Source organism: Eumetopias jubatus, unplaced genomic scaffold (genome assembly GCF_037043125.1).
Source record: "Eumetopias jubatus isolate StellerSeaLion01/CBP00866 unplaced genomic scaffold, mEumJub1_p1.0 scaffold_10, whole genome shotgun sequence".
Classification (NCBI taxonomy): domain Eukaryota; kingdom Metazoa; phylum Chordata; class Mammalia; order Carnivora; family Otariidae; genus Eumetopias; species Eumetopias jubatus.
This window is the reverse complement of record NW_028274816.1, coordinates 106432465-106445031: the sequence shown is the minus strand read 5'-3', so window position 1 is coordinate 106445031 and position 12567 is coordinate 106432465. Positions and strand designations below refer to the sequence as shown.

The 12567-nt window shown below is 46.4% G+C and overlaps 1 non-coding gene across 1 annotated transcript; it reads right to left on the bottom strand.

Moving 5' to 3' along the window:
* Positions 1-2647: 2647 nt before the first annotated feature.
* TRNAQ-UUG (transfer RNA glutamine (anticodon UUG)) lies at positions 2648-2719 on the bottom strand. Its single transcript has one exon. It is a non-coding gene; the product is annotated as a tRNA-Gln (tRNA).
* Positions 2720-12567: the final 9848 nt, after the last annotated feature.

The window sequence follows — 12567 nt, the reverse complement described above, 5'->3', positions numbered from 1 at the left end:
CCCAACAAGTGAGTGTTAAATGACTGTGTGTGTCCCCTAATTTATAGACTTTCTATGTGCCCAGCATTGTGATAAGTGTTGTATACACATCATCCCAGGCACAAACGAACAGACAAAGAAGATAATAAACCGAGGGGGAGAGAGAGGCTGAGGGAGGTACAGATGCTGCCCTCTGGTGCTTTGCCCTCTCCTGGTGACTCTGGTCAAGGACAACATATGACAGTCACTACCTTCTGAAAACTGCTGCCTTTGGCGGGAACTTCCTGGGAATAAAGTCCTTGGGAGGGGCCCCTCGGACTGTTGGAGGAGAGAGAGGTTCTTTCCTGAGCTAGGAGGGATAGAAAGAGATAGAAATGTGCAGAGGCTCTCAGAAAATCCGGAGCTAGGAGGGGAAGGACGGAGTGGGGTGGGATGGGGGTGGCGAGCTTGTAAATGTTTTACTAACTGTGGGTTAAGAGCCATTAGTGAGTTATGAAATCAATTAGTAGATCAGGACCAACATTTATGAAATCTTCCCACAACTCCAGGTGACAAAGACCTTCGAGCACCCCCAGGAGACATCCAGGCCTGAGACGCTCAATATTTCTCAAGCCTGTTCTGTGGATGGACAGTGAGAATTGTTAGGAAGTTCTTCCTATTGCCCCTCTAACTTCCACCCACAGGTTCTCATTCTCTGCCTCTGTTGCTACCTTCAAGCTTTGCTTTCCTCCCCACATAGGCATGTGTTCTTTTCTCAAGAGCCTGAGCTTCTGTAGTCCTCACTATTCTGATTCTTTCTAGCAGTTACCATATAGAGCCTACCTTCGCTCCGGTGCAGAGAAAAGGACTTTTGCTTTTACTATTTTACTAGTTCTTGCCACACCGCTATGCAAAAGGCACCTTGTTGTCTCTTTTCCTTTACAAATGAGGCTCCTAATATTTTTTCCCAGATTTAATGAGATGTAATTGACATGTATGATTGTATAAGTTTAAGGCGTACAACATGATTTGTTTTACATGTGAATTGTGAAATGATTACAAGTTTTTTTTTTTTTAAAAGACCACAATAAGTTTAGTTAGCACATCCATCATGTCACGTAGTTACAATTTCAGAACATTTGAATTGCTTACCCAAATGCACCCAGTTAGTGTCAGGGTGATATTCATCAATGTTCTCCTGCAATGCCTAGGATTGAACCTGATTTTTCGAACGCCCTTGGGCTGGCTCAGAGTAGAGGATCTCTATCCTGACTCCCCAGTCTGAGGACAAACTCTTGATCTCAGATTTCTCATCCGTGACCAGGACAGAAACAGGTTTCTAGATAGGTACTCTTAAATAAAGTAGATTATTTTACTAGATAGGTACTCTTTATAAAGTAGATTATTTACTAGATAGGTACTCTTAAATAAAGTAGATTATTTTCCCTCCTGCTCTGTTGTGCTACCTTTGTCATGAATCACTTGTCCACATACGTGTGGGGCTGTATCTGGGCCCCCCCCCCCGTCCCCCTTATGTTCCATTGGCATGCTTGTCTCTCTTGCACCAGGACCACACTATCTTAATTCTTATAGTTCATAGTTGATAATAATCTTTAATGTCTGGTAGAGCAAGCCCTCCCACCTCTCATGCCTACGTATTTTTGAGGGTGGGATCTTTCGTACACACAAATTCATTCAAACGTATTTGCAGTGTGTGGGGGTGGGGGGTGGGAAGGAGGGGTGCTCAGGGGAAATAAGAGCAAGGATCTTGTTTCCATGGCATCCTCCCAAGGGGCAGGCACATAGAGCCACAGTGCCAATCACCCTGTAGGGAGATCACAAATGCGTCAATGAGCTCCCTCATCACTCATCCCAGGGGGCCAGACATCTCTCAAAACCCAGATACAATTCAAAGAAGACAACACTCCAGGCGCGCCTCTTCCCCTCTATCCCAGAGACACACCCTTTCCTGCAAATCACGCGCGCCTGGCCAGCACCCAAAACACCACCAGTCCTGGACAGATTCGCCAATAGACGTGCTCAACCCTGTTGGTGAACCCCACAGAGATTCCTACCCCCTAAGGGAGAAACATCCCATCCGGAGGGTGAGAAACGGCGAGTGGAGATCCCCTCACCCGCTGGGCCGGCCGGAAGAACAGACACGGACAACCTCACTGCCCACGGCCTGAGTGCCGGACAACCAATCAGCCCCACTTCACCATCTGACCGACTCACAGACGGAATAGATCCAAACACACTCCCTTCTCCCCAGCCTGTTACTGTTTCCCGCGCTCCGCGGCTCCACCCAGCATTTCATTCCCGGTTGAGAAAGCAGCAATCGATCGCACTCCGCACACTAGCCAATAGGAAGAAGGATTCCCAGCAGCAGGGGGTGGAGGTGAGGGGGTCTCCTAATCCCGAAGGCTGCGGTCCGAAGCAGGCTCCCTGGGGTCCCTCGGGTTCCTTCGCCCTCCTTTCCAAGGTAAAGTCACTCTCGGCCTCCACCAACACTTTTCCGCCGGGCCTCTCACGCATGCGCACTGCGACTCTCAGGCCAGCCCTGAAACGAGAGAGGGGGAGGGACCCTAAACCGCGATCCCCTAGGTCACGGGGGTAACGGCACAGCCCGAAGTGGCCGCCGTCGCCAGCAGTCCCCAAAACAGGAATTGTAGAACCAAAAGGTTTGAAGAGGTCCCACCGAGATTTGAACTCGGATCGCTGGATTCAAAGTCCAGAGTGCTAACCATTACACCATGGGACCCACTGGCTGCTTCAAGCGGCCGGGAGACTTCTCAAGCCACATGGCGCGCGGAGCTGCCTTCCCAGAGCGGCGGCGGAGGCCCGGTTCTCCCGCCCGGCCTCTGCGCCCCGGGCCCGAGGCCGCTCGGGCGGGCGGAAGCGGGGAGCCGCAAGCGCTTCGGCGGCCCCGGCGTTGCCAGTGCCGGGTGTCATCTCCTGTCGCCGCTCTTCCTGGTCTCCTCCCGGGGTCCTGCCCTGCGCCGGGGGAAGCCGGGAGGACGGCGGGCTGCGGGGCGGAGACGGCCGGCTGCGGGGCGGAGACTGCCGGCTGCGGCCGCTGCCGGGAGGGAAGTCTCGGCGCGCGCATCCCGGGCTCCGGGCTTGTTTATTTATTTATTTCCACGAGGCGCTCCCTGCGCGGCCACTATGGCCAAGCGGGGAGGGAAGCGGACTGGCACGTGGCGGGACGGCAGTTCAAAGCCCGGGCGCCCCAAGCGCGAACGGTCGGGCGTGGACTTGAAAGCCGCCTCTCTACCGAGACCCACAAAGTTCTACTTCCGCGCCCCGCTTTACGGGAGGCTTAATGGGACTGCCGTGGGGGGTGGTGCCTTTCAACCTGCGGGTTTTGATCAGTGGGAGACAGACTCCCTCTTGGGCTTTTCCAGGTCAACTCCTTTTATAACATTTGACTCAGCAGTTTCACTTTTGTAACTTTATCCTAAAGGACTACGAGGGCCAGTGCCAAGTGTTCAAGGATGTTCTCAGCAGCGATGTTCACAATGGTAAAGAATAGAACATAAAAGCGAAAATCGATTTAGTAAATATTGACAATATCTGAACGATTAATACTGTGCAGGAATTTAGGGGATGAGTTTTTATTGTATTGACATAATTTTGATGTATTATGTATGACGCTGATTTATTGTATTAACGTGAAAAGAGCGACAGGCCTAACCAAACCAACACCAAAAATCTACTTACCAGTTAGTATGTATAATAAAATCGCACTTATCTACAAACAGAAAAACTGTATGGGTGTGTAATAGACATTTCCCATTTATTTGCTCTGTGACATAGGACCGGCTGCCTTTCTTGAGGGATCCAGCACGGTGTAGGTCTGGGTGACAGCAGGGCTGTGCTCCAAGACAGATACACTCCCTCTCCAGAGTGACTGTGTGTCCCTTAGCCTGGCCAGCTGGACTTAGAATCCAAAGCGACTGATGCCCAGAAACAAGGGACATTTTAGCACTTGTTCTGCTCCTGGTGGTAGCTGTGACACCCAGTGTCTCAGGGACACTGACAGCAGAGTTCGGATCCTAACCAGACTGCCCCAGATCCTGACCTTGGCTGGGTTCCTGCTTGCCTAGTTCCCCCTCGTTCTTGTCCATTTTCTTGAGTTGCTTTCCCTCTGATGCTATGAGCTATCCGACTTCCTTCCAAGGAGTCCTGTTCCTGTTTAAATTAACCTAGAATCTGTTTCTCTTGCCTTCGGTCAAAACCCTGCTTAGTTCCAATCCTAAAAGGTCTGCTGTGGACAGATATCCCTGGGGAATACATTCTCACAGTTTCTGATTTACTGTATTGCTTGAAAAAATATTTTATAACTCTTGTATATTGTCAGAAGAAACATTACAGTTTTTCCATTTCGAGGAGTGAACCAAACTCCCACTGAGTTCCTATGGTGAGATAAGGGTGTCTCTTTATTAGGCTGGAGTAACAATATCGAATTGACTTGATATCAAATGGCTTTAGTCTCTCCGGTTTCCCATCTATTTCCTTCTGAAAGTGTATTGAAATTAAATTTTCAGAAGCTACATAGAAATCCTAAAGAGTTGTGATTATGCCCTTTGAAAGTGTACAGGAGATAGTTCCTTCTGTCCAGTAGGAGGACTTCTCCCTCCTCCCACTCCCTAGTTCTTCCTTTCCAGTACCCTCCATCTTCTCAGCTTGAAACATCTTACCAGCCCAAATGAGACCCTCACTGAAATCCCCACTCGTGAATTCCTCAAGTGACATAAGAGGATCATCTCCCTGACAGCTTTTGTCATTACTTGCTAGAATTATAGGTAATTGTGTTCTGTGGCTCAGTCTCTCCCATCATCCCTCCCCATGTCCCCTTGGTTGGACTGTGAATTCTTCTGGGGACAAGGCTCAGGACTGGCTGATTTTTAAATATGGCTAGTGCCATACCAAACACACTCAATGAACCCCCTCAGAGGGCACAGGAGAACTCAGGAGGGAGAAAGAACATTCTCTTTAACATCACATTGGTTAATTTTGAGACAACAGAGAAAAGAGAGACAATATGTAATCCCCCTGCCCTGCATCACTAGTTTCTTTTAACATAAATCCGTAATGCATGACACCCCAGGGATGGCATTGGCTTTGAGCACAGACTCTCAGCCTCCACAAGGTGGCTCCTCAAGCGCAGGGAAGTCTGGGCTCTGTGGGAGGCGGGGTTAGCCTGGCTTGAAGCGGTGGCACCTGGGATTGAGGGCTGAACTGAGGCAGAGGGTACCCCAGAAAGTTTAATGAGGTCAGAGGTTAAGAAAAGACAGCTAAAGTCCGGATTAGGGACTTTTAAGGTATTCTTCCAAGTTTCTTGTGAGCCTACAAATGGCTAGCGAATGGAACAATAGGTACAGTAATGTTTTGAGTGAAGAGGAAAGAATTCATATTCACTGTCAAGTCCAAGTCAGTTTCCTTTATCCATGCTGATGCTGCTCACAGCTAGCTGCGATAGAATCAGCCTTGCTCTGTGTCCTTGCCACCCGGGACAGGTGACATGCACCACAAATCCCCTACTTTGCCTTGGGAGCCCCAGCTATGCCAGACAAGCCATAAGCCCCACCTTGTGCCAGGTGACACGTGAGGCCCTGAGTCTCTGAGCCTGCTGCCCAGCCCCCTGCTCTGGACCTGGCATTCCAGAGGCTCTGACGGGGAAATTTGGCTGCTTACTTTCTTTGAACAAAGCAGCATCCACATTTCATCCTTTTCTTGAAGGTTTTCACTTTCTCCTTTTAAAATGATTATTTTATCTTTTCAGGTTTTAAAGGTGAAGCATTTATTATGGAAAATGTAGAAAATGCAGTGAAGTAGAAAGATTTTTAAATAACTACAATTCCAACAAGCCACTTTTTAAAAAAAGTTTCTTTTTTTTTAAAGATTTTATTTATTTATTTGAGAGAGAGAATGAGATAGAGAGAGCATGAGAGGGGGGAGGGTCAGAGGGAGAAGCAGACTCCCCACTGAGCAGGGAGCCCGACGCGGGCCTCGATCCCGGGACTCGGTCCTGGGACTCCAGGATCATGACCTGAGCCGAAGGCAGTCACTTAACCAACTGAGCCACCCAGGTGCCCTAAAAAGTTTATTTTCTTTAGTAATCTCTCCACCCAACGTGGGGCTCAAACCCACGACCCTGAGATCAAGAGTCCCAGGCTCTTCTGGCTGAGCCAGACAAGTGCTCCCCAACAAGCATCTTTGACATTTGATTTTTTCCACTTCCTGTTTTAAACTGCATTTTTACATAGTCTTCACTGTATAATCGTATGTTCTGCTTTTGTGCTTAACATAATAATGACATGTGACTTAAAAACCTTGTTTCTTCGGGGCACCTGGGTGGCTCAGTCGGTTAAGTGGCTGTCTTCAGCTTGGGTCATGATCCCGGGGTCCTGGGATCGAGCCCCACAGCGGGCTTCCTGCTCGGCAGGGAGCCTGCTTCTCCATCTCCCTCTGCCTGCCTCTCTGCCTACCTGTGCCCTCTCTCTATCTCTCTGTCAAATCAATAAATAAAATCTTTAAAAAAAAAAACAAACCTTGTTTCTTCTTTCCTTAAAACGTTTAAAATATTTACATGAGTAATACATGAGCACAATACAAACTTCACAAGGTATAAAAGGAAATGCACAGACAAATAAAACTTCTTGACTATAATTTTCTGCTCTCAGAGGCAATTTCTGATGCTCTCCTTCTAGAGATATTTTATTTTTACATAAATATACATGAATATGCGTACTCCTTTTTTTTTTTTTAAAGTAAGCTTTATGCCCAACGTGGGGATTGAACTCACAACCCCGAGATAAAGAGTCTCATGCTTCACCAACTGAGCCAGCCAGGCACCCCATACTCCTTTTCTTTTAAAAAAAAGTGGAAACACTGGGGTACCTGGGTGGCTCAGTTGGTTAAGTGTCTGCCTTCAGCTCAGGTCATGACCCCGGGATCCTGGGATCGAGCCCTGCATCGAGCCCTGCATTGGGCTCCTTGCTCAGTGGGGAGCCTGCTTCTCCCTCTCCCTCTGCCTGCTGCTCCCCCTGCTTGTGCTCTCTCTCTCTCTCTGACAAATAAAATCTTAAAAAAAAAAGTGGAAATACTATTCTGCACTTTGTTTTACTCAGCACCATATCTTGAGGATTGTTCCATAATAGTACATACATCTAATTAAATGGTATTTTATTGAGATATTATTTACATAAAGTAAAATGCACAAACCTTAACTGAAGAAATCAATTAATCTTTTTTTTTTTTACAAATGTATGCATAAACCTGTGTGACTATCACCTAGATCAAGATATATAGCATTTCCATCATCCCAGAAAGTTCCCTGGGATCTTTTCCAGCCATTCCCTGTCCTGCTCCCCTGAAATCACTACTCTGGTTTCTATCACTGAAAGATTAGTTTTGCCTATTCTTTAAGCATATATATAAAGAACATACCACAAAATGATATCTTTTGCTCAACATAGTGTTTTCAAGATTTATCCATGTCACTTTATATATCCGAGGTATGGTTTTTTCCTATTGTAAAGTAGTATTCCACTGTAGGAATACCAAATGTGTTGGTCCAGTTGATGGACATTTGGGTTGTTTCCAGTTTGGGGTTAATATACATAAAGCTGCTGTGATCCTTCCCGTGCAAACCTGTTTCGGGCCTGGGTATACACCGAGAATGGGATTGCTGGGTCATAGGGTAAGCGGACATTTACATTTATCAGAAATTGTCAAACAGCTTTCCAGAGGGGTTGTACTATTTTACCCTCCCACCAGCAGCGTATGAGAGCATTTCAGGGGCTTCACGTCTTAGCTAAGAGGTGATATTGTTAGCCTTAAATTTAACCACTCTGGTGGGTGTGCAATGATCTCTGCTTGTGGTTTTAATACGCATTTCCCTGGTAGCTAATGATGTTGAACTTCTTTTTTACATGCTCCCTAGCTATTTGGATATCTTCTTTTCTAAGTGCTTCTTCAAGTATTTTGCCCATTTAAAACAACTGCCTTTATCTTACTGATTTATAGGAATTCTTTATGTATCTGGGATATGCATTCCTTTTTTTAAAAAAGATTTTATTTATTTATTCATTAGAGACAGAGGGAAAAGCAGGCTCCCCGCAGAGCAGGGAGCCCGATGCAGGATTCGATCCCAGGACCCTGGGATCACGACCTGAGCCGAAGGCACACGCTTAACTGACTGAGCCACCCAGGCATCCCTGGGCTATGCATCCTTTTGCCAAATATTTGTATAACAGATCTTTTTTTCCAGTCTGTGGCTTTTCTTTTCACTTTCTTAATAGTATCCTTTGATTGGCAGAAGGCTTTAATTTCAATCAAATCAAATGTATGCTTTTCTTTTCCTTTTATGATTCATGCCTTCTGTGTCCTTGCATGCAGAGAGCTGGGATCCTTTGCCAAGCACACAGGATAGGAGAGGGACAGATTATTCAGTTACATAATTAAAACTTTGATAATCGCTTGGTAAAATTTCAAGTAGGATAAGAAACATAGATTTTTATAAGGGAGACTTGTATGAAGCCGGGGCAGGAAGGCTGAAGGGCATAAGGCCCGCTGGAGCATCCAGGCAAAGGATTAAGAAAAAGAAGAGCTGTATTCAGGTATGAATCCTCTGTGAAGGTTATTCGATGTACGGTTCAGTGGAAGAGATGGGGTAGAGACAGCGACCAACTGGGAAACTGGTGATCCTGAAGCTTGCTGGTGTCCAGAACACAGACTATGTGCCTATCAAGACTCTAGAATATCAAGAATGGGAACTGGTAGGAAAAATGAGCGTGTTGGCATGTGTTAGTGATTCATCTTTAGGATGGTCCCATAAGGAAGACAAGTTTCAGGCTGAAGGTGCCCTGTTTTAAAGCAGGTGTAATATGGTTTCTTTTTTTTTTTTTTTAAGATTTTATTTATTTGACAGAGAGAGACACAGCGAGAGAGGGAACACAAGCAGGGGGAGTGGAGAGGGAGAAGCAGGCTTCCCGCGGAACAGGGAGCCCGATGCAGGGCTCGATCCCAGGACCCTGGGATCATGACCTGAGCCGAAGGCAGACGCTTAACGACTGAGCCACCGGGCGCCCCTGTAATATGATTTCTTTAAGAGTGGCTTGCAATCCAAGTTTCCTGGAAGTCCTATAATTTGGAGCCTTGCAGGTCCAGAAGAGCTGAATTCTCTACCCCAAGAGAAAGCACCAACGGAGACAGGAGACTTAGCTGGAAACCAGGTTAAGCAAAAGACCAGCCTATTTACATTGCAATGTTTTCATCATTTTCTGCTCACAAAGAGGAGAAACCTGGGAGCAAAGAGCAGATTATAGTCTCTGTCCCTCAGAGGAAGATTTCGAATAGCCTCAAGGCAGAAACCATTTAACTGAGTGCCAGAGGGTAGAGGCACCGAGTCCTGTGGTTACCAGAACAGGTTTCCCAGTCTCAAAGACCATGTCTAGACAAGATGTCTGGAATTGACTGGAAATGACAGAAAACCTCATAAGCTTTAGAAACCTCTAATAAGATTTCATTAGCAATTCAATTTCCTTAAAAATTGTACTGATAACTGCCAGTTAGTTTTACCTCCTACGGCCATCCCCAGGCAGGAAGTGGGCAGTTAAAGCTTTGACAGGCCACAGAAGGGTCACCCTGCCCGAGGACCACTCAGATGGGGATATGGACGGTAATGGACAAGGGGACCCCTCCTTGACAGAAGAACCTGGAACTGCCAGATGGGCTGAGCAAGACACCCCCCCTACTGCTGGGCTTGGAATCCCTGATCTTCCTCCTGATCATAGCATACCTGTGGTCTGCCCCGCCTCTTTACTCCACCTGAGACCATTTAAGACAAGTTTAAACTTGGGTCAAGTTTCTGGTACTTGTAGGTAAAAGCATTCTAGATAACCTTTTCATAGTGGCTTATACATATTTTTGGTCTATTAAAAGTCAAAAACAGGGGCACCTGGGGGGCACAGTCGGTTAAACCTCCAACTCTTGTTTTCAGCTCAGGTCGTGATCTCAGCGTCGTGAGATCGAGCCCCGCCTTGGGCTATGCGCTCAGCAGAGTCTGCTTGAGTTTCTTTCTCCATCTCCCTCTGCCCTTCACCACCACTCAAACTCTCTCTCTCAAATAAATAAATCAATCCTAAAAATAAATAAAAAAAAACAGAGGGGAAACTTCCTGGGTGGAGAAGAGAGTATTCAGAAGAGCGCGGATCCCAATCCCATTTCCACTTCGGCCACGTGAAACGGACACACCCACACATGGCTGGTGGCCAACAGATTCCTCTTTGCTGAAAGGGCAGCAGTTTTCCTTTCCTGAGCAGGGGGTGTGGAATGGGCGGGGAGAGGGGGAGACAGAGCAGGCTCGAGCTCCCCCTGGAGGCCCACAGGATGATTTGCACCAACTTGTCCTGGAATTTGGGGTTTAGCCGAAGTCTTAGAAAGGATGACTTCAGTGTCTTCCTTGTCCTTCACTGTCACTTCCCTGCAAGGGATACTTCACTGTCCTGCAGTGCCCTGGAAGGAAAGCTCTGTTATCAGTCTGGCCCGGGCTGTTTGGTTATGTCTGAAATGCAAGGCTGGAGGGAGTTCTGTGTGGCTGTTATTGTCTGTGACCTGATTTTTCTTCCAAACCACCCAAGGAGAAAACTTTTTAGTTACGCTTTTCTGTTTTGAAAACAGGCAGACACACAGAATGGTTGTATTATTCAGGACACTGTGGTTAGAAGTAACAGGGGCCAACTCAAATTAGGTTAAGCAAAAAGGAAGAATTGTAAGGGTATGGTGTTTCACAAAATCCCAGGGCAGGACTGTAGCCAGACCTCAGGAAAGAACCACAAGGCTGTCAGGAGGCTCTTGTTTCAGCTCCTCTTTGTCCGTATGTTGCTTTTTTTTCTTTTTTTTCTGGCCGAAGGCTCAGAAAAAAGTCCGCTCAGTGTAAGGGGCACACGAGTAGCTCCTGAGTGTGACATCTGGAGTCCAGCCATCCACAGAGCCTTGCTTGCAGACCCAATTCAAATTCTAAGACAATCTGATTGGTCGCTGGCACAGGAATCTGCCTCTCCCGGTCCGATACATTTTCACCAGGGAGTAGGGTCCCACACTCTCTGGGTAGTTGACCAGCTTGGAGAATTGGCTCACAGTTTAGGCAAACACCCTACAAGAGCTCCATTTTAAGTACTCCTCCCTGCTGGAGTAGAAGGTTCCAGATCTTGGGACAGGGAAGAAAATGTGTCTGGAACAGACTGATGATAAGCATGTCAAAATGGTCCCCACTGGGGGGACGTTGGAGAATGCTTTAATGGCCATGAAAGTACACAACCGTATCCTCCTGGATCACGAACACAATATTTAATCAGGAAAGCAGACATTTATGTGGAACCAGGCCTGGGACAAATCAAATATCTGTCTAAATATTTAAGTATTTTATCTATATCTTAATTATTTCAAAATATTTAAAAGCTATAATACCTGAAGCCAGCAAACTGTTATAATATATGCTTTATCCTCCTACCATGACAAATATATCTTTATAATGGCAAAATCAAAAATATTGTCAAGCTGTGGTTTCCATATGACTAAAAGTTGACAACATACCAAAGCAACGGAGTTTTTTTTTTTTTTAAAGATTTTTATTTATTTATTTGACAGAGAGAGAGAGACAATGAGAGAGGGAACACAAGCAGGGAGAGTAGAGAGGGAGAAGCAGGCTTCCCGTCAAGCAGGGAGCCCGATGCGGGGCTCGATCCCAGGACCCTGAGAGCATGATCTGAGCCGAAATCAAGAGTCAGATGCTTCACCGACTGAGCCATCCAGGCATCCCCATTTTTACATTTTATAGAGTTATATATTTAAAAAAAGAAGAAAAGACCTTCAGTGGCTCACAAAACCTAAAATATTTACTGTCTGGTCCTTTACAAAAATTTTGCCAACCCTTAATCCAAAGTACGCCCCAAGGTTTGGTCTGCGAGCTGTCTGCTACTAGTCCGCGTTGAGGTAAGGAGCTTGTATCAGAATCAAAACCATCTACATCCTGAAGCACACTGTTTTAGTTGAGCTGACACTTTTTCATGGCAAGACTTTCTCAATGAAGGAAGCAGTGTGTTGATTACATTTTGACGCATGCTCCTTACAGATTTGCAGACCAGCACACCGAGTAGTAATTATCTGAGGAATTAAAAAAGATGAGTGTGGGGGCGCCTGGGTGGCTCAGTTGTTAAACGTCTGCCTTCGGCTCAGGTCATGATCCCAGGGTCCTGGGATCGAGCCCCACATCGGGCTCCTCGCTCCGCGGGAAGCCTGCTTCTCCCTCTCCCACTCCCCCTGCTTGTGTTTCCTCTCTCGCTGTGTCTCTCTCTGTCAAATAAATACAATCTTTTAAAAAAAAAGTGTGTTCAAAGTGCTCAAAATTTAACTCAAGGGTAAATTGAGGCAAATGTAAAAAGTGTTTAAATTAAAATTATCTTTTATGTTTTTAGAAATTATTTTTCTTCTAAAACACTCAAAGTTGGGGCATGTGGCTGGCTCAGTCAGTGGAGCATGTGACTCTTGATCTCAGGGTTGTGGGTTCTAGCCCCACATTAGGTGTGGAGATTGCTTAAAAAA